We start from the raw sequence: 20,749 nt of genomic DNA on the forward strand, positions 1-20,749 counted from the left end.
ATCCAATGATGTTCTAGTAAATGTTTAATATTTGTCCCTCTGGGGGAAAAATGTATACATGACACACTTTTGAGTTTAATCTGCATCATTAACATTTTCTCCATCACTTTAATAAGTCTGAGCAGATAGGCAGCACAGTGGGTAGAGTGCCCAGGCTGAAGTCAGAAAGACTCATATTCCTGAGTTCAAATCCAGCCTCAAACACTTACTAGCTGAGTGACCCTGGGCAAGTCACTTAACATTGTTTGCTTTGGTTCCTCATCTGTAAAAGGAGCTGAAGAAGGAAATAGCAAACCACTCCAGTGTCATTGGCAAGAAAACCCCAAATGGAGTCACAGAGAGTCAGACACATCTGAGATGACTAAACAGCCACAATTCATAAGTCTAGACAATCAACATTTTACTTTTACTTGAGGCATTTGCTAATTTCTAAGGTATAAACACTCACATAACAAATGGCTCTTGGGAACCTTTTCGGCATGGATCCAACAAATCCCTGACTCCATTCCTGGCTCATGAAAGGATGGCAAGATGGGTATGCTGAGCCCACGGTCTTCGAAATCCAGTAGATACTCTGCGTTGTTAATATGCTGCAAAAACAAAAGGTATAGATAAAAAATTAACAACTTAAAAGATCGAAGAACAGGAAAGACCCTATGGGATTGGAGAAGGGTAAATGTTTGGAGTTTCTAAACAGGAAAAAATGAAGTTTATGAGCTATAGGTCAGTGAGCTTGTCTTTGACTCCTGGCAAATATTTAGAACATATTATTAAAGAGATGATTTGTGAACTACTAGAAAAGGAAGCAGTGATCACTAAAAAGTCAGCATGGCTTTAGCTAGTCAAATTAAACTAACCTTATTTACTTTTTCAATAGTGTGACTAGACTGGTATATCAGGAAATGCTTTAGATATGATTTACCTAGATTTTAGAAAAGCATTTGATAAAGATTCTTTTTTCTATAGAAAAGATGGAAGCATATGGGCCAGCTAATAGTATAGTAATATGAACTTGTGAATGTCTAGATTGAAACTATAGTCATTAAAAATGCTTTGTCGGGGCGGCCAGGTAGCACAGCAAGTAAGAGCACCGGCTCCAGTGTTGAGAAGACCTGGAGATCGAATCAGGGCTCAGACACTTAGCACCCACCCAGAAACACCTGGCCGTGTAACCTTGAGCAAGTTACTTAACCCCGATTGCTTAAAAAAAAATGCTTTGTCTATTTGGAAGTCTCTACTTGACCCTATGCTACCTGTAATTTTTTATCAATGATTTGGATATATGGCATATATAGCATTCTCAAGTTTTCAGATAACAAAAAGCTAGGAAGTGTAGATATCATATTGGATGGCAGGGTTAGAACCCAAAAAGATCTTGGCAACATAATATTGGACCAATGCTAACAAAAATGAAGCAACATATTGTACTCAGTTTCTCTCTTTGACTTTTAAAGACTTTTAAAAGCTGAGCCCTTCCTACCTTTCCAATCTTTTTTACCTTTATGCCTTTCCATGACCCTGGCTTACTTGCTGATCTTCATATACAACACTCCATCTCCTGACTTTATGCTTTTTCCCTGGCTGTCCCCCATGCCTGGAATGATGTCTTGTCTCACCTGCACCTTCTGACTTATCTGCCTTCCTTCAAGCATCAATCAAATCCCTTGTCATTTATCCTGTGTCTGTGTATGTATGTCTGTATGTATATGTATGTATATACACATAGTTTTCATTTTTCCTCTTGTCTCCATCATTATAATGGTAGGTCCTTAAGGGCAGGGACTGTATTTTTACTTTTCCTTGTATCCCAGTTAATGGCACCATCCTGGGGAAATAGAAGGGACTTGATAAATATGTGTTAACCCATATCCAGCAATCAGTCACTAAGTATTTATGAAATACTGTCTATATGCTAAGCATGGTGCTAGGTTCTGGGAATGCAAAGACGAAAATTACAGACTCTGTCCTCAAGGAAGCCAAATTCTGTAGGGAGAGGCAGCATGGCTACATGCAGTTATCCCTTACACATTACAGCTTTCTCCATCGTGGTTTTGATATATCACAGGATGACATAAGAAATTAAATGGAGGGGGCGGCCAGGTGGCTCAGCGAGTAAGAGCACCGGCTCCAGTGTCGGGATGACCTGGATCAAATCCGGGTTCAGATACTCAGCACCACACCCAGAAATAACTGGCCGTGTAACCTTGAGCAAGTTACTTAACCCCGATTGCTTAAAAAAAAAAAAAGAAATTAAATGGAAATTTGGGGAGGAGTTTTGCAGAAGCTACAGGTGATATGCAAAAACATCAGCAGAAGACACAGAAAAGTCAAGAAACTCAGAAATGCATAAAATATACGTATAGTATTGTATCATATCAGCATATTTTATCTTTTGATATCACAAGAATTCAGACTTCTCTGATTTGAAGGGAAGGTCAAAATTTTCACAGGGACTAACTGAACACACACATACAGAAGCATAAATAAAAGTTAATTGCAGAGGGCAGGGGGAGTAGCCTGTAGGGAATCAGTAAAGGACTTTTGTAGGAGGTGTTGATTTTTCTCACCTTTACAAGAAATTAGGGATTCTAAAGGCAGAAGTGAAGAGACAGTACATTTCAGGACTGGCATTTAGACTATACAGATGGTGTGAAGGGGAGTAATATAATACAAGCTAGAAAAGTAGGCTTGAGCCAGTTTGTGGAGGGCTTTAAATGCCAAAAAGAAGAATTTGTAGTTGCTTCTAGAAAGAATAGGAGCTACTGGAGGTAATTGAGCTGTGGTGACATGATACAACATCTACTTTCAGGATATGCTTCCTTTCTCACATCCCCAAAGACTTTGCTGAAGGAATTTATTTCAGGTATACTTGATCAAGGTATGGAAAGGAAACAGTTGGAATTTCACAAATGATATTCTAGAGCATGTTATATCTTTGTGACACAATTGATTCCAAGGTACTAAAAAACTATCCTGCTGTGTTTATTGTTGTTTTTTATTGTCTTAAAAATTCCTTGAATAGGGGCGGCCAGGTGGCTCAGCGAGTAAGAGCACTGGCTCCAGTGTCGGGAGATCGAATCCCGGGCTCAGACACTCAGCACCACATCCACAAATAACTGGCCGTGTAACCTTGAGCAAGTTACTTAAAACCGATTGCTTATTTAAAAAAAAAAAATTCCTTGAATAAGGTATCTCATACATCTGCAAAATTATAAAAGACCCCTTGAAAGATAACAACAGAGAGAACTATGTTCAACAATTATCTGATTATTACCCAAAAGAAGCATAAAACAGGCAGATGTATGCTTCCCAAAGACGTCACCTACTGTAATGGAGGATGTCCAGCATAGAGTACAAATGGAAGGGGTATATATTCTTTAAATGTGGTGCGGTCATTCATTTGCTCCTCTTTGGAGATAGCACATGCAATAAGCTTGGATCATGGAAGAATTTCTTTTTGTTTGTTTGTTTGTTTTTGTTTTTTTATAAAGCAATCGGGGTTAAGTAACTTTCTCAAGGTTACATGGCCAGGTGTTTCTGGGTGGGTGCTAAGTGTCTGAGCCCGGGATTCGATCTCCAGGTCTTCTCAACACTGGAGCTGGTGCTTCTTACTCGCTGTGCTACCTGGCCGCCCGGAAGAATTTCTTAAATGCAATTCATAATCACACCAAAAGTTTGACTCATCCAAAGGAGGGGGAGAAAAACAACAAATAGATAGAATACCTATTGTTCAAACAATAGGTATGATATGTAGCTCAATGGGCAACCCATCGAGTTCCTTCATCAGTATATATGACTTATGCATACACAAAGAATAGTTAATAATCTAGAATCAAAATTGAAGAGGAAAAGAGTAAAGGAACATATTTTCTTTACTTTTTTTTTTGCCTTTTGGAGGGCAATTGGGGTTAAGTAACTTGCCCAAGTTTACACGGCTAGTTTGTGTATGGGGGGGGGGGGGGGGGGGGGGTGTGGGTGTTAAGTGTCTGAGACTGGAACCGAACTCGGGTCCTCCTGACTCTGGGGCTGGCACTTGACTCACTGTACCACCTAGCCACCCCCAAGGAATATATTTTCAACATCAATATTCATCAATATTTCTCTAGCCAAAGTATACGGCTGAAAGCAATGTAATAACCATATGTTCTAATCAGTTAAGTTTGAGTGCCCTAAAAAGCAACAGCAAGTTGGATAATGGATATAACTAGGCTGCAACACATTGCTAATAAATAATTGAACAGAAGAAACAGCATAAAGATGTCCTTAGAGAGGTGTAGGTCACAAAAGGAAGTGGACTAGCAGTATATTGAGTTAGAGATAACCAATGGACTGAGCACTCATGAGCTCCATTTGTCATCCATGCAATTTCAAAAGATCTCAAGAACAGGTTCTAACAAACCTGTCATATACATATATACATGCACGTATGTATGTATGTATAGCTAAACTATCTTGGAAATATGATACATTATGAATTGGTAGGATTTATACATGGAATAATAGCATTGGTTCAACAGGAAAAAAAGAGTATCCATATTAAATCATGGTAAGAGAATAAGTAGGAGGAAAAAAAAAACTACATGATTATATCAATATCTTGCCTCTATGGAGGTTTTATGGAAGGATATAGATAAAAGTTAAACAAAATGAGAAGGTATAAACGGATTGCAATCTCCACCATTCAAGGGAAAAACCTACATTAATGAGAACATAGATCCAAAGAAGTACCTCCCCAAAAAAAGTTAGCTTCTAAAGTCCCTTGCATAGAGACTAGGAACAGTTGCTGTACCTTTAAAAAGACATGGAATCTTAGGGAGGTACGGTATAATTGTGATCTATGAGGAGTCTGTAAGGAAAATGAGAGTTTGTGTCATTCTAGAGAGATTATTAACTGTCATGGTTTGAGAGAGACTGAAAACAGAGATAAGACACTGATAAACCATCTTTCCTGAGATACTGAGTGATTTAACAGTCAAGAATAATGATTCTAAACAGACATTTCCTGAGGGAACTGTGGTCAACTCTTTTCTTGCAAAGAAATTTTATTAGGAGAATTTTGAGAGACTGTGAACACTATCATTAGAGAGCCGAATGGTAGGTTTGTGTTTACAGAATTGACAAGTTAGCTAATTTGTTAATATTTTATTTAAATTTTTTTTATCAATATTCACTATGGATAGTGGTCTATAGTTTTCTTTCTCATCTTTGCTTTCTTTACAGTATAAGTATCAACACTATATTCATATCTTAGAGATGAGAAAGACTCTTTCCTTATTTTTGCAAACACTTATGGAATTAGTTATTCTTTGCATATTTAATTGCATTCACTTATAATGCCATTTCATCCTAGAGTTTTATTTTTGTTTTGAAACTCTTTCATGGCTCTGTTAGAGTCATGTTCTTAGTTCAGGTTTGATGTTGGGTCAAAATGAGGCTCTTACAAGTCACTGAACATTAAGGAATTTACTTTGCCCTAACACAGCAAAACTATACAACAATGATACAGTGGCATTTAGGACTCTCCTTATCTCCATCTGAAAATGAATCTAATCAGTCAGTTATCATGATATGGAAAATAGCTAAACTATCTTAGAAAAAAGATACATTATATATCAATAGAATTTATAGCTGGAATATAGGATTCGTTCAACATAAGAAAGAGTATGCATATTAAATCATGTTAATAACATAAGTTACATAAGTAACAAAAGCTACATGATTATATCAATATATATTGAAAAAAAATTTTTGAGAGAATCAGGATTAAGTGACTTGCACAGGGTCACACAGCTTGTAAGGTTGTATTTGAACTCAAGTCCTCCTGACTCCAGGGCCACTGTTCTATCCTAGTTGCCCTGAAAAGTCTTTTGAAAAAAAAAATCTAATACTCTAATCTAAATTGTTTTTTAACCACTTGAAAGAATATAAATATATGGGCCTTGCCTTGATATAGTAAATTATATCTATCTAAAACCAAGGGCAGACATTATATATATATATATATAAAACCAAGAGAAAAGTTAGAGGCCCTTTTCATAAAATCTGGAGTAAAGCAAAGATGCTTAGTGTCACTATTACTATTTCTTTTAGTGCTAGAAATGCTACCTATAGGAATAAGACAAAAAAGAGACATTGAGGGAATAAGCATAATCAAAGAAGATTTTTTTTACTCTTTGCAGATATGATTTACTTAGAAAACCTAAAAAGCACATTAAAGTTAACTGAATAATAATAGCTAACATTTATAAAGTTCTTTACAATTTTCTTATTTTCAGCAAAATGTTGAAGCATATAAAATAGATACACATAAATCATCAACATTCCTGTATATTACCAATGAAATCCAACAGGAAGAGATAGAAAGAGAAATTATATTCAAAATAACAATGAAATATATAAAATATCTGGGACTCTTTCTACCAAGACAACCCTAGAAACTATATGGATTCAAATATTTAAAAAACACTAATTATAGAAATGAAGAAAAATAACTAAGTGAAATATTCATTGCTCAAGGGTAGGTCAAGTCAACATACTAAAAATGATAATACGACCTATATTAATTAATACTACACCAATTAATCTACCAAAACACTATTTTTCCAGAGCTAGGAAAAATAACGAAATTCATCTAAAGGAATAAAGGTCAAGAATTTCAAAGGAAGTGATGAAAATAACGAGAAAGAATCAGGCAGAGCACTAAGTATAGTAAAAATCAGTAATCATTTAAAACATCATTAAAAATAACTGGTCAAGAAATAAAGAAGTTGATTGGTAGAATAGATCAGGTACACAACACAGAGTAGTAATCAAATACGGTACCACAAAATTCAACAAAATAGAATATCCCAGTTATGGGGTAAGGACTCATGATTTGACAAAAACTGCTGGGAATACTAGAAAGTATTTTGACAGAAATTAAGTAGAACCAATCCTATTACATTGTAGACCAAGCTAAATTCCAAATGGATTACCTGACTGAAAAATAGCTAACCTCCCTTTCTTTCCCTATCTCTATACCCTGGTGAATCAATTCAATTTGCACAATCCTCTACTATCAACATCCTATCTCCTTTCCCACTTTGCCAAACTCCAAGTCTGTATTACTTGTGTCATTCACTTTCTTAAGTTCTATTTATGGGATGTAAACAGATCTGCAAGAAGTCATCAAACCATGCTGACTGAGTCTACAACAAACTGATGTTATCTAATTTCAACTGGACCCTCATTACAAGGAAATTTTCCTACTCCTCCCTAATTAATTCTCTAGCCCATTCTCCACAGTAGTTATTTTAAATCTTCTTTCCTCAAGTTTTCTATAGCACTCCCTCTCCTCACATCCTTGCCTACTTCACTAAAAATAAAATAAAATCATGGTCATTCACTATGGGGACTGGCATGTCCCTGTCTCATTATCTCACATCCCTCTGATATCATTCTCCACTGTTTCCTTCTACTCTTAAATTTCCTCCTCCCCTCTCCCCCATAATCTCGCATCTTCATTAATCAATTGCCCCCACTGGCATTCCATCATTCTTGTTAATCTTTTTTCTCCCCCTATCTACTGATTGCTAGATTGAGAATTGGATTTTTAATGTAATGAAATCTAACATAGGTCCATGCCAAGGCAGCTGACAGTTTCATCTTTTTCCTGGCTTCAAGAAACACAACTTTTTATACCTTTTCCACTAAAGAATTAATAAGGCCTCATGCATTTCCACACTTGGAGTCCAATTTGTAGTATCAGAGAAGCAACTTTACCCACTCTTTTGAAGTTCATTTAAGTTCAAAATGTCCATTTTACAGATCAACAGTATGATATTCTCTCTCTCTCTCTCTCTCTCTCTCTCTCTCTCTCTCTCTCTCTCTCTCTCTCTCTCTCTCTCTCTCTCTCTCTCTCTCTTTCTCTTCTTCCCTCCTTCTCTCACCGCACCGCACAGTAAAATGATGAAGGTTTCACCAAGGTCTCAAAGACATAGCAGGTGTTACTTTTGCTTGGCCTTAACCAAAAAAAGGACCATTTGCTTTCACTAGTACTAAATTTTAGATGTCTGCAACATAATCAGCCATATTAAGGGAACTAACACAAACATTTGTGATTTCTCTCTGTAGAAAATGAGGACATTTCAATATGTTCCTTTTCACAGTCATTTAAAATTCATAGACTGACTGAAAAGGGGAGTAGAGAAAGGGGTTCAAGTCTTACACAAAGGGATTCCCATAATTTAAGTCTGCCTTTAGTATAGGCAACCTCATCCTTTCCTTTTCTCCTAGTAGCCATGAGCCCATCTTTCTGCCAGTCTGACCACAGTGCTGTTTGCATCTTCCAAAGTTCTGAGTACCAACAGCCCCAGAACTAATTCCTACCCTACGTGGACATTATATCTGCAATGCCCTCTTACTTATTACTCCTTTCTGAAAAGAATGGTTCCTGAAAAATGGGCAAAGTGGCCAAGAGTCCCTTGTGGGCTGCAAGCATATCCACCCCACCAGCCTTCCTGGGTGGGCTCTATGCATCAACCCAGTGAATAGCCTGAAGACTGGCTCCCTACGACCCCCTGTTTGCCTGGACAGCAAGGCAGCGGAAATGAGTAATACAGCAATCGAATGGGCAGATATTTTTTCAAGCATCTGTTCTACATGTGTTTAGCAGATCCTCTTTGTCTGGGATCCAACAGAATATACACAGACTGTGTTCTCCAGAGACAGAGAAAGGGTCCAAGAGGAATCAAGGCAGAGACTAGCACTGAGGAGAATTGAGAGGTGAGAGTTTGTCATTCAACAGCCCTCTGTATCAGTCTTTACTAAGGTATAATACTCTATGGTTTACAAAATGCTTTCATGCTAATTATCTCCTATAAGCTTACCAACAGCCTGCAAAGTAGATGAGATGAGTATTTCAATCTCCCATTTACAGATGAGCAAACTGAAACCAAAAGAGCCCAAGTAATCCTTCCCCAAAGTTTTACAGCTGGCTACTAACTACAACCATCATTGCCTGTCTCCTAAGTCTAGCTCTACTTCCAATATCTCTTTTGCAGTCAGCCCCTGAAGCCATCCACTTTGCAATTCAGTACCAATAGCATACACGAACTATCTCCTTTCATTATCTCCTATCATAGAGTCCCAGGTCCCAACTGAGTATCTAAATAATGGAACTATAAATCCAAGTTGTAGCTTTAACAACACTGGTCAATGAGATCGTTCATCCTCCATTCCATGACCTTTTTTTTAATGGCTTAGTCAACCAATTATTCAACAAATTTGCTTTCTGTATTTTTCCCGTCTTCAGTGAAGAGGGTTTTTGCTTGTTCAATAGGCAGCAATCCTACCTGCTAAGCACTGCTCGGCCAAAGACATGCAGTCATCACTGAAAAATGCACTTCAAATGAACTCCAGCACTGCTGGCTTCTCCAGAGATGCCAGGATATCACCCTTGCCAAACTTTTATGATGGAGTTGGCTCTCCTAGATAAAAGGAAAACAAAGCACATTAGTCAAACTGCCAAAATATATTCAAACCTAAGACTGAAAATGGAATAAAAGTGATGATTGACCTCATACTCTGCAGAGACTCTTTAAACTTCAAAAGACCCCAGAATGAAGACAGAAATGAGTATGTTCTCCAAGAGACCTACTGCTAGGCACTCCCCAGCAAGGTCATAGACAAAGGTTATCTCCTTACCTAGGAAGTTCATTCTATGACTATGGGAGGGACACTAGTGATAATTAGGAACTGAAACCAGGCTGAGCTCTTGGGTAGTGTTCCTGTGCTTACCATATAAAATATGCAAAATCTATGCAAAACAGGAATCTCATTGGATCATCGGTTTAAAGCTATAAGAAATCTTAGGGGCCATTGAGTACAAACCCTTATTTTATAGTTGAGGAAGCCAAGACTTAGAAAAGTTAAATGACTTGACCAAGGTCGTAGAGTTAGTAAGTATCTGAAACAGAAATCCAAGTCTTCCTGTACAAGTTCAGTGCTATATTCAACCTTCCATATTACCTCTCAAAATCCAACAACATCCATTTGTCCAGGACTTTAAATTCTAATACTACATATATCTTTTAAAGGTATTCTTTGTTTTCTAGTATTTCTTCCCTACTTTTACAGAAGCAGTTAGGTGACACAATGGCTAGAGTGCTGGTCCTAGGGTCAGGAAGACCTGAGTTCAAATCCAGCTTTAGACACTTACTAGCTATGTGACCTTGGGTAAGTCACCTAACCTCTACCTGCCTCAATTTGTAAAATGGGGATATAATATAATAGTACCCTGGGCAAATCACTTAACTTAGTTTGCCTCAGTTCCTCATCTGGAAAATGAGCTAAAAAAGAAATTAAAAAAGAAAGCAAACCACTTGTAAGGCACACGTTTTATAAAGAGCAGACTAGCCTACCTGTTGAGCCAATTGTAAGGCCAGATATAAGGGGACTTAACTGTTCTGTCCTTATGTGCCAGTTGTAGGGACGCAGACCCTTCAAGAAAACACTGATACCAAAGCAAGAGGGGCCCATGTCAGCTTGATTATATAATAGGTTTATTAGAATCTGTTAGGTTACTTGTGTTGATTATGTAGTTTAAGGGAGTTTACTCACCAGACCAGTCATCCTGGGAAGGATAAGAACGAAATGGTGTAATTATCCCTGTACCAAGGCTAGGCTAGGTCAAGTATTCTGTAGAAACAGAATAAAGAAGGCAAAGAGCCAGGTATGGCCCAGCATCACATGCAAGTTTTCCCATGGGATAGTTGGAGCTTCTTTTGCTGTTTACATTTACTCAAGGTAGTTTACATTCTTTGTGAGACTTAACATTCTCACTCTGGCTTACCCCTATACACCATTCCAGTATCTTTGCAAAGGAAACCCCAAATGTGGTCACAGAAAATCACTCAACAACAACATATTGGAGGGTTGTCATAAGGATCAAATAAGATAATATTTCTGAAAAACTTCACAAAACTGAAAGCACTGTGTAAATACTAGCTATTGTTACTTATTTAAATTTCATTGACAAATTGAAGATGGAGGAGCAGTTATCCGAAAGCCTAGCACATCAGCTGCCACAGGTAAATGCTTAATGTATATCAATGATAATTCATTGATCCTTTTATAAGACCCACTCTTCAGCAACTAGCCTAACCAGAGCGCCCCCTGATGGAGGCTGACATAAAGAAGTTTTGAATGGGAGGAAAATCATCTTAGAAGAATCAGAAGTTGGGTAAAAACAACAATGACAAAGATAATGACAACAACAATAACTAGCAATTCTATAGTGTCTACTATGTGCCTGGTATTGTGCTAAGTGAGTAAAAAAGATTCTCACTTGGAAATGGTAAACAATAATAAAGATAAGAGGTTTGCTTAATCAAAATAGTGACAGTGACCCCAAGATTAAATAGCAAAGGACGTAATGAAACAATGATTTTAAACACCTATTATAAGCCAGGCATTGTGTTCAGTACTTTACAAATATCTCGTTTTATCCCCTCAACAACTCTGAAAGGAAAATCCTATTTATTGTCCCCATTTTATAGTTGAGGAAACTGAGAGAGTTGGAGGGCAAATGATTTTCCCGGTGGCATACAAGCATTACCCAAGTAAGTACTTAAGGTTGGATTCATACTCAGGTCTTCCTGACTCACCTAGCTATCTCAGAAGAGAAGCAATAACATTAACTACAAACTGGTGGAGGAATTTGAAATCAAAAGGAAGATGAGGGAATATAACATCCATGATAAAAGAGAAAGGGACTACTAAATGCTGATACTCAAACAGATCTCTGATTTCATAAATTTGGGAATTGTCTCCAATGTCCAATGATTCAGCTTGCAATCCATCTACGTCTATGTATCCCATGTGACTCTTTTCTGGGTTCTCTCTCCCAAAAGTTCACTAAAGGTGTTCCATTCCACCTAACCTGCCATCTTGCCTTTTCCCAACATCAAGGGGGTACTAGTTTAGTACAGGTGCTATTCACCTGTCAATACTCTTTTGCCAATGACCCTTGCTCTTCCCTCTTCTTTCCCTGATTGAATTGCTTTACTCCTATTTTTCTTTGGAGTTCTCCATTGGTTATATATTACAGCCTGGTCATATTCACCATGCAAATCTAGATATATAAAACTATTGACGAATATTAGTAAGAATTACTAATTATTTAGTAAGAACTAAATAATAGATCATTGTCTTTTAAAAAAAATAAAGGAAACCAGATCTTCTGAGTTATTAGCTTTCTGTTTGCCACTTAAGAAGCAATGATATAAATCTGAAGATAATATTAGGAAATAGTCCACCTAGTAAATGTCAGAAAAAGAAGAGATGTGCAGTGACTCCTTATTGAGAGGTACTGAGGTCATGGGTAGTTGACTGGTCAGCAATTGAGATCTGTTCTCATTCCAGGATATGTGTCCAAAAATTTAAAAAGAATGTTTCACAAATTGTTAAACTTGGTGACTGCTATCTATTTCTGATGATTTTCTGTGTGGTACTGCCTATAAATCTTATGAAATCAGGCTAGAAAATCAAAAATGCATAGATGGTGTTTTCACCTCTGTTGCCAGTGGAAGACTAGGACTTCAAAACAGGAATGGGTATATAGGGAGTCAATCAATGGTGGAGAACATGGTGAGGAAAAAATTTAGGTTTCTGGACATTGTATCAAAATGTAGGGATGAGTATGATTCAAGTAGCTCTGGTATAACTCGGCATTTTCAAAAAAACTTAGGGTATCTCACGGTAAATGATCATTTCTATTTAACTTGAGCAAAATTCTGTTCCAGGGATCATCACTTCATCTTCAATAATTGCAACATACTTTTGCCATCAGTGTCTCTCACTATAATCTTACTTTCAGTGTGCTACCAGATAAATCTCCTGAAAACAAGCTTTCATTACATTATCCCACCCTTTTATTCCTACTCAAAAATTCGTAATGAATACATATTATATATGTGAACAAAGCCAAACGCCTGAGTTTTGCTATCAATTGGCCCTACTTTATCTGTTCAGCTGAGGCTGAATCAATAATATTCTTATTATTCACTAATGTGGTCTTTCCTCCTGACTGCATTTAACCTATCTCTCCCTCTTTCAAGTGTTGGGTGGAGTTTGACCCATGTTAAATTGGGTGAGTCCTTAGACTGGAATGCCTTGATGACATTCTATTTTCTTCAAAGCCCTGCTTAAGATTTATCTCTTCCAAGTGACTCTCTGACTAACCCCACCCAAACAAAAGTGTTTTTTTTATTTTTAATTTTCTCAGTATGCATTTAGGTAGTCTGGGACATATTATCTACACTTGTTCATAGATGGCGTTGGAATCATTCTTGAGTTGTTTCATGTGTATAGAGCTTGTCTCTGCAAACACATTGCAGGCGCCTTCAGGACAATCCTGCTAAACCCTACCTTCTATCTCTCACAGCTTCCCTATATATACTCAATAAAGTCTTGATCAATTAATGTATGAATAAATGATATTCCTGACCCTCAAATCAGGCCCTTGTCTTGCTCTTCTATTTTTGTCTACTAAATTATGTGTGGACCCCATCCTGAACTGTTTATTTTTAATGATAGTGCTGAGAAAATGAATTCCAGATATCTCAGGAAAGGGGATTTGCAAGTTTCGCTAATTATTAAAAAGATTCATCAGATTTGATACCCAGGAATAAAGACTAGGAGTACAGGTAAAACGTTGCCTTGACAGATAGAACTGAGGTCTCCCCATCGAACCATCCCTTTCACTTTCTCAGAGGTAAATATCAGTGGACTGGCACACAAAGAAAATCTCTATTTCTGGATTTTCTGGAAGTGATTATAGACTAAGGTCATATTGAGAGACGGTAAGAAAAGAGAGGAAGAATGTCCAACTTTCACCTTGCATTTCTGATGAACTGTTAAAAAGTGATGTAAAAAAGGAGATGAGGAAGGAGTGATATAGGAGGATGAAATGCAGAAGACCCCCAAAAATGTTTCAAGTGGTAAGTAATGCAAAATAACACTTCATCATCCTCTGTTTCAGTCATGGGTATTTCCCTTATGGTATGCTTATCAATGTCTGATGAGCAGCTAGTTCCAAAGATTTATAAGAATTCATTTAAAAAGACTTTGGCCTTATACTCAAGTTCAAAGCTGCACAATTAAAACATCAAGGTATTTTTATGTCTTTACAAGGTGCTATTAAACCTCTCCTGGTGAAAAGAATTTGCTGCTTGGACTATGTACCAGGACTCAGTGAGCAATTCTGAGCAGGAATTCAGAGGATAGATACCAAATAGCCAATGCAACAAGAAGATAGAATTGTTATAAAATATGGCTATGGGGAAATGACTGAAATCACCCTTTGCAATTGCGAGGAGAAGGGAAGGATGAGATATAAAGAAATTACCACAGAATAAAAGAATAAAAAATGAATTTATTAAAGATTGACTTTACTAGGTATGGTGCTAAGCATTGGGTATAGATATGGGAAAAACAAGACAATCCCTGCTTTGTGGAAACTTACATTCTGGGGCGGCCAGGTGGCTCAACGAGTAAGAGCACTGGCTCCAGTGTCGGGATGACCTGGAGATCGAATCCTGGGCTCAGATACTTAGCACCACACCCAGAAATAACTGGCCATGTAACCTTGAGCAAGTTACTTAACCCCAATTGCTCTAAAAAAAAGACTGACTATATTTTGCTCCCTCCTATCGCACCTCCCACTTGTTCTATTCTCTACTTTGATCCCATTCCTTTTCAAAAGTGGGTGCTGCCAACTTTCCTCCCTCCCAGCCGGCCCTCCCTTCTATGATCCCCCCTCTTATCCCTTTCCCCCCTACTTTCCTGTAGGGTAAGATACCCAATTTAGGTGTATGTTATTCCCTTCTTAAGCCAAATTCAATGAGAGTAAGGTTGACCCATTCCCTTTTGCCTTCCTGTTCTTCTCCTCCGTTGTAACAGTTTTCCTCAATGAAATAATTTACTCTATTCTGTCTCTCCCTCTGTCCTCTCATTATATTCCTCTCTCACCTCTTAATTTTATTTTTTAAATATCACCCCTTCCTATTCAATTGAGCCTGTGCCCTCTATCTATGTATACCTATACACATATATACACAGTCACATATGTATTCATATGCACATATACCCTCATATATAGACATCTGTGTATGTATACATATATGTACATTTATATTCCTTTCAACTATCCTCATACTGAGAAAAGTTTCATAAGTTACAATTATTGTTTTTCCATGTAAGAATGTAAATAGTTCAACTGTGATAAGTTCTTTGTGGTTTCTTTTCCCTCTTTATCTTCTCATGCTTCTCTTGCTTCTTGTGTTTGAATATCAAATTTTTTATTCAACTCTGGTTTTTGTTCCTCAAGAATGCTTGAAAGTCCTCTCTTTTATTGAATGACCATATTTCTCCTGAAACATGATACTCTGTTTTGCTGGGTAGGTGATTCTTGGTTTTAATCCCAGCTCCTTTGACCTCTGGAATATCATAATCCAAACCCTTCAATCCCTTAATATAAAAGCTGCTAGATCTTGTGTTATCCTGATTGCATTTCCACAGTATTCAAATTGTTTCATCTTGGCTGCTTGTAATATTTTCTCCTTGATCTGGGAACTCTGGAACTTGGCTATAATATTCCTAGGAGTTTTCTTTGAGGGATCTTTTTAAAGAGGTGATTGGTGAATTCTTTCAATTTCTATTTTGTCCTCTGGTTCTAAAATATCAGGGCAATTTTCCTTGAGAATTTCTTGAAGGATGATTTCTAGGTTCTTTTTTTGATCATAGCTTTCAGGTAGTCCAATAATTTTTAAATTATCTCTCCTAGATCTATTTTCCAGGTCAGTGGTTTTTCCAATGAGATATTTCACATTGCCTTCTATTTTTTCATTTGTTTGGATCTGCTTAATAGTTTCTTGATTTCTATAATGCCATTAACTTCCATTTGCTCCAATCTAATTCTGAATGAATTATTCTCTTCAGTGAACTTTTGAACTTCTTTTTCCATCTGGCAAATTTGGCTTTTTAAGGCATTCTTCTCCTCTTTGGCTTTTTGGGCCCCTTTTGTCATTTGATTTAGTCTACTTTTTAAGGTGTTATTTTCTTCAGTCAAGTTGTTGACTCTCTTTTCACTATTTTCTTGCATCATTCTCATTTCTCTTCCCAATTTTTCCTCCATTTCTCTTATTTGGTTTTCAAAATCCTTCTTGAGCTCCTCTATGGCCTGTAACCAAGTCATATTTTTCTTGGAAGCTTTTGGTATAGGAGTTCTGACTTTGTTGTCTTCCTCCCATTCCATGCTTTGATCCTTTTTTTGTCCCCCAAAAAAGAAATCTAAGGTTTGGCTGCTATGCTTGCTTTCTTCCTTTGCTTGGTCATGTTGCCACTCAATTACTTGACTTTTGAGCTTTTTGCCACAGTAGAACTCTGCTTCTGGAGAGGAGAGCTTTGTCCCAAATGGCTGGAGTTTTTGCAGCTGTCAGAGCTTTTAGTTGGATGCCTTCTCTGAAGCCTCCACAAGCTCTGGCACCTGATCACACACCCCAGGACCTCCACCCAAGACAGAAATCCAGATCCAAGCAGGTTAAAGCAAGAGCAATTATCCCTCGGAATGGTTTCTTGGTCCCCCTACAATATGCAGGCTAAGAGCTCAGAAGCAGCCACATGGCAGCAGCTGCAGTGTTGCTGCACCTGTGCCACTTCTCACCTTATCACTCCAAGGGGAGAGGCTGGACTGCACTCTCAGTCCCCTGGTTCCCACAAAGTCCACACTGACCCTTTACTTTGCTTTTGGCATCTATGGACTGATAATTCTGGAAACTGCCACAGCTGCTGGTGATACACTTTCCAGAAGTCCACTCCCACCACTGCTGGTCAGGGCCACCCTGAGGATAAAACCGCAGGCTCACATGGGGCTGGGCTCAGTTCCCAGCATGTTGCAATGGACCCTTCTTGCCAGCCTGCCAGTCTTCCTTCAGCAGGAGATTTGTTTCTCTCTGTCACTTTGTGGGTTCTTTAGCTTTTAAGTTTGTTTAGAGTCATATTTTATAGGTATTTGAGGTAGTTATGGGGGGAGCTCATGGAGTTTTCCTGTTTCTATGCTGCCATCTCTTAACCATGATTTTTTTAATTGAATCTATTCCTAGGGAGGAAGGGTACAACTGAGGCCAGAAACTCATCACCCTGAGCAAGGAAATTGTTTTGATTATAATTCAAAGACTGGAACAATGTATCTGTCAGGTAAACCTCATCAGTAGTAGATAGCCCACTTGGGAGAGAAAAGCAAAACAAACAACAACAAAATAATCAATACAATTATCAACCATGAGTCCAGAAGACTGGTGATGATATATGCTACCCATCCCTTGAGAGAGGCAATGGATAAAAGTAAATATTGAGACATAAAGTTTTGGACATGCTAAATGTGGTTTGTGTGATCATGTGTATTTGTTACAAGAAGTTGTTCTTATTTTATGTTCAAATGAGGAGTGGATGGGAGGGAAAGAAAAGAAATGTTTGTTAATCAAAAAATGAAAAGAGTCAGGTAGGGTAAATAGGGAGAGGGATAAAAAGAGGAAGGAAGAAAAAGGTAGGAAGAAGAAAGGAATAAAACAAGGACAGTGGAGGGGAAGGAAATGTAGGTCCAGATGTGAGAAATATTTCATTTGGATCCCTACTCTCTTCTAATCCATATTAATCAGTTTGCTATGATTCCATAGATTTTATAAAACTTTTGTATATTAGGCCCCAGAGCTGTGACCTAGAGATTGTAAGTTTATTTGTCTAATCATAGGAAGTTAACTAGAGGTCCTGCACCCTTGTTTTTCCAGCCCAGCATGGTGGAGATGACTCAATTATGTGGAAAGTTCTCCAACTTATTTTTGTAGCTCTGAATCATTCTTTCTTGTCCAATATGGGCAGGTGACCATTTTATGACCACTTAGTCAGAGAAGATGCCCCATACTTTACCCAGCCAGGCACCTTGCTGCTGACTCTCCATTTCTAGCTAATGCATCATTTTGGGGGCCCACAAAGCAAGATCGAGCAACCACTGAGATTCTATACTTTATACAGACTCTTTAGAATGTTCAGGTATCCTCAAATTTACTATGATGGCAAAGACCCATAAACTGTCTGCAGTCAACAGCACCCTCCCATCTTCACACATTGGGGCCACCATGCATGAGTGTATCTCCATCCATCTCGGCCAGGCTGGAGTACAGATAGGCAATGCCTGATAGGAGTTATATTGCTTAGAGTATGGCATCCAACCCAATGGTACCCTGTCCAGTGACAGGACCTTGGGGGCTGGTGATGACTCCTTTAATACCTTCTTCAGTGAGACTAGAGCTGGCAAGCATGTCCCCAGAGCAGTATTTGTAGACTTGGAGCCTTTAGTAAAAGATGAGGTTCGGACTAGCATCTATAAACAGCTATTCCATCCTGAGCAGCTGATCTCTGGCAAAGAAGATGTGGCTAATAATTATGCCAGGGCCATTACACCATTGGAAAGGAAATAATTGATCTTGTTTTGGAGCAGGTCTGAAAACTGTCTGACCAATGCACAGGGCTGCAGGGATTTGTGATATTTCACAGCTTTGGGGGTGGCACAGGTTCTGGCTTCACCTCTCTGCTGATGGAGAGGCTCTCTGTTGACTATGGCAAGAAGTCCAAGCTGGAGTTTGCCATCTAACCAGACCTGCAGGTATCCACAGCTGTAGTAGAGCCCTATAACTCCATCCTCACCAGTCACACTACACTGGAGCACTAAGACTGTGCCTTCATTGTGGACAACAAAGAAATCTACATCTGCTGCCAGAACCTGGACATTGAGCACCAACTTCAACCAGCTCATTGGTCAGATTGTTTCCTCCATCACTGCCTCCCTGATCTTTGATGGTGCTCTCAATGTAGACCTTACGGAGTTCCAGACCAACCTGGTGCCTTATCTTCAAATCTACCTACCCCTCGTCACCTACTCACCCATTGTCTCTGCTGAAAAGGCCTATCATGAACAGCTCTCTGTAGCAGAGATCTTCAATGCCTATTTTGACCCCTCCAACCAGATGGTAAAGTGTGACTCATGTCATGGCAAGTACTTGGCCTGTTGCATGCTGTATCGAGGTGATGTGGTACCCAAGGACTTCAATGCTGCCATTGCCACCATCAAGACCAAGAGAACCATTCAGTTTGTAGACTGGTGTCCCACTGGCTTCAAGGATGGTATAAATTACCAGTCCCCAACTGTGGTCCCCGGGGGAGACGTGGCTAAAGTACAGTGGGCATTATGCATGCTGAGTAACATGACAGCCATTGCTGAAGCATGGGCCTGTCTGGATCACAAGTTTGACCTTATGTATGCCAAGTGGGCCTTTGTGCACTGGTATGTGGGTGAAGGCATGGAGGAAGTAGAATTCTCAGAGGCTCAGGAAGATTTGGCTGCCCAAATTTGGAGAAGGATTATGAGGAAGTAGGCACAGACTCTATAGAGGGTGAAGACGAAAGTGAAGAATTCTAGAAGGCATCCAGCAAATGAGCTCTCTGCCCCATCCATCTGCTTTATACCACCCCAGAATAACATCTTTTCTTAATTGCAATAAAAAACAAGAATGTTCAGGTATCAATATGGTATTAAACCTTATAAAAAGAAGACCTTGAAAGAAGGAGGCATCTCAGATCATGAGGAAAAATGAGGTCCACTTCATTAGAGGGGACTATGGACCCTTTCATTAAAGTGCCATTGGCTCACACCTTTGCCTCAGTCTATCTAATTATGGGTTGGACAATTTTAATCCCCACATTGTTGGCACTCCAAAGTGGAACTGTGATGCATGGACCTCAGCCTCTTTAGGCTGGCTGCTACAAGGGACCCAAAAAGGAAGTAGTCACTGGGTTGAATTTTCATAGATGGTTCTCCCATGGACACCAGCCTTGGAGGTGCACTCACTGCACCCAAATTCTCTAAACTTGAGGTAAGCCTTACTAAGCTGAAGATTGGTGAGTCTACCTTAATTTATCCTAAATTAATTTTCTTTAAGAAGGGTCTCTGATTGGGCTGAGGGACTATTTGAATTTGTGATTAATCTATCTAAACTTATAAGACCCTCAAATTCTATTTTTAATAAAAATCATATTACCATAATTTTTAATTTTTTAAACCTAGGCTACTGTTTTTTTTCTTCTATTTTTCTTACTTACATTTTGTTAAGACTAGAGAGATTCAGCAGTAGAATTGCTAGTTTTTCACTTTCAGCCAGCTAGCCACCAAGGCTAGTTTTAAAATGTCCTGTTATAGTGTTAAAATAGAGGGGGATTTTTTGGCTTTAAATTCTTTTATCAAAGAGTAATTAAACCATTTTTGTCATCAGCAGAGAAATATCTCAAACTAATTAAGAGGGAACCTATTTAGTTTTACATAGATGAGGAAAGGAGAAGGCTCCCTTTCATTTAGTGAGGAAGGTTATCATCATTTATATTTGCTTAGGATTACATCAGTTCTTGACAATCAAAGCTAATTTTTAGGAAGTTTTAAAGGAAAGTAGGTATAAATTTTGCTGAATATTCACTTATAAAGAACCTTTAGACCCTAGTTGACCTATTTTAGAATCCTAGCAGTTAAGCCCAGAGATTAAGAATTGTAAGTATTAGAGAATTTGTCAAAACAAATTCCTTAATATTACAATGTTAGCTGTAGGAAAAGAATTTCCATATTGGCAGAAATCAGGCAGATAGAAGATTGACTCCCATGATCCAT

General features: G+C 38.3%; 1 long non-coding RNA gene and 1 pseudogene across 1 annotated transcript in view; one reads left to right on the top strand and one right to left on the bottom strand.

The window, feature by feature from the left end:
- Positions 1-337: 337 nt before the first annotated feature.
- The window catches only part of LOC138169894 (uncharacterized), a 47,409-nt gene continuing 26,997 nt past the window's right edge, over positions 338-20,749 (bottom strand). Inside the window, exons 2-3 of the long non-coding RNA XR_011170487.1 lie at positions 9,333-9,467; positions 338-590 (exon numbers count right to left, since the gene is read on the bottom strand). This is a non-coding gene — a long non-coding RNA (uncharacterized lncRNA). The remainder of the gene's footprint in view (positions 591-9,332; positions 9,468-20,749) is intronic.
- On the top strand, positions 18,103-19,580 carry LOC138169883 (tubulin alpha chain, testis-specific-like; annotated as a pseudogene).

Source organism: Petaurus breviceps, unplaced genomic scaffold (assembly GCF_028583685.1).
Source record: "Petaurus breviceps papuanus isolate PSGF00001 unplaced genomic scaffold, PetGlider_PUasm1.0 126, whole genome shotgun sequence".
Classification (NCBI taxonomy): Eukaryota; Metazoa; Chordata; class Mammalia; order Diprotodontia; family Petauridae; genus Petaurus; species Petaurus breviceps.